The sequence below is a fragment of the Apium graveolens genome, chromosome 2 (assembly GCF_009905375.1).
Source record: "Apium graveolens cultivar Ventura chromosome 2, ASM990537v1, whole genome shotgun sequence".
NCBI lineage: Eukaryota > Viridiplantae > Streptophyta > Magnoliopsida > Apiales > Apiaceae > Apium > Apium graveolens.
In genome coordinates this window covers 278,475,991-278,478,177 of record NC_133648.1, presented here as the reverse complement: position 1 = coordinate 278,478,177, position 2,187 = coordinate 278,475,991, and the positions used below count along the sequence as shown (strand labels likewise).

At 37.4% G+C, this 2,187-nt stretch overlaps 1 non-coding gene across 1 annotated transcript; it reads left to right on the top strand.

Moving 5' to 3' along the window:
• Positions 1-236: 236 nt before the first annotated feature.
• Positions 237-343, top strand: LOC141710165 (small nucleolar RNA R71). Its single transcript, XR_012570698.1, has one exon. It is a non-coding gene; the product is annotated as a small nucleolar RNA R71 (small nucleolar RNA).
• Positions 344-2,187: the final 1,844 nt, after the last annotated feature.

The window sequence follows — 2,187 nt, the reverse complement described above, 5'->3', positions numbered from 1 at the left end:
CCTTTAGTTGAGCAGTGATAGTCGTAGCTATATTCACTTCCAGGAATCCTGCTACCTTGCCCTATGGAAATCTCTAGGTTGGATATTGATATGCATTAGCAACCATCAGTTCAATTAGACCACAAGCTTCCTCATAGATCTTTGCCCATAATGCTCCACCTGATACTGCATCAAGCATGGGTCTAGACTGTGCTCCCAAACCATTATAAAAATAATTTATGATCATCCAATCAGGCATGCCATGATGAGGACACTTCCTAAGCATATCCTTGTAGCGCTCCCAAGTTTCACATAGAGTTTCTCCCGATTGATGCGTAAATTGAGTAAGAGCATTCCCGAGTGCAGCTGTCTTCGCCATAGGGAAGAATTTAGTAAGAAACTTCGGAGCAAGATCCTCCCAAGTAGTGATGGAACTAGCTGGTAGATAGTGTAACCAGCTCTTAGCCTTGTCCCTCAGAGATAATAGAAACAGTCTCAGTTTCACAGCATCTTCAGAAATATTATTGAACTTGAAGGTGTCATAGATATCGATGAAATCTCTAATGTGTGTATTGGGATCTTCCGTTGGAGAACCCCCAAACTAGACTGAATTTTGTACCATCTGAATCATGCTAGCCTTAATTTTAAAAGTATTAGCCATGATGGCTGTTCTGACAATGCTAGACTGAATTTCATTGACCTTCGGTTGAGAATAATCCATCAAAACTTTCGAATTTGCTATTGGTTCTCCCATTGTAATGATAACTAGAGTACCTGAAACACATGACTAAAGTAAACCTTGTAAGTAAGAGAGTCCGAGTCAGTGAACTTTAACGACCACTGATGTCAAGCATATAAACTAAAAATTAACACCGAGTCCCCGGCAGCGGCGCCAAAAACTTGTTAGGGCGAAAACACGCGCTAAAATTACAAGCAAGTATACGCGTTCGCAAGTAGTATAAGATATAAATCAGAATCGTATCCACAGAGACTCTTTTTAGTTAACTTAAGATTATGCACCTATGCAACAATGGTATGGCTATCGCTCAATGCTAAGACAATCACAAGTTGAGATGTTTATAACTAAGATTAAACTAACATGCAATTAACGAAGAATAAAAGTGATTGAATTAACTATATATGAGACAATTATGGGATTCTAACTTCATTAAATACTTCATTCAAAGTCATTGTTCTTAACCTTAGCATGCAATGGTGATGATAACTAATCAAATAACACGAAACTAGTAAACACCAACTTTCATTGTATGAATACCCTACTACCAGACATCCACAAAAGGGATAGAAGCTGAATATACACCAATTATGTTGAGACCCTATATGTCTATAGAATTTGACAAGATAAAGGTTTAATGAACAAGTTATCTATCGTGATTATATAGGGCAAGTAAGATGGTTAAAATTGCCTACGAATCATGCAAAGCAATTATACATGAACCTATGCTAGCATGACAAGTTCTAAATCTCTATATTTATTTTCGCTTCAATAGAGATTAACATACTATCTTATATGTTAGCTACACACATAAGATGAATAAGCACAACCAATACTAGGATATCAATAAATCACCATACACCGAGATATTGAAACAAATTAACTATAACAATCCATAAGTAAATCCGTTAGAAGCCCATGATAATGATTAGTTCATAATCGAACTCATCGTCACCATGTGTTCCAATGAAAGCATGATAATAAACAAAATAAGAGTACAAGGGTTCAAAGACAAATCGAAAACAAGCATCCAAGTATCAACTATATTAATGAATACAAAAGTCTTCTTCTCCGTAGCCTTATTGTGCTCTCTAGGTCTTCTTGTTGCTCTCCCTTGTCCCCTTGTTGTTTAAAACGTTTTTTATTGGTATATATAAGCTCCTAGTAGATCTGAACCCTCAAAATCATCAATTTCTACTAAAATCAGGATTCTGGGGCATAAGAGGCGGGGCGGCCGCGCTTAAATCAGCGCGGGCGCGCTGGTTTTTTCGCAGAAAGTTGGAGCGGCCGCGCAGGGTTTTTGGTTTTTTCTGTTGATTCTTCTTTTGGCCGTATCTTGAGTTCTGCTCGTCAGAATTAGGAGATTCAACTGCCCACATGAAGCTAATGAGATTCTCTTCAACTTGAGAATGACCTAGGCTTCCAAATTTTAGCTATTTTCAGCATATTTCCTTAAAAATATCATTTATTTA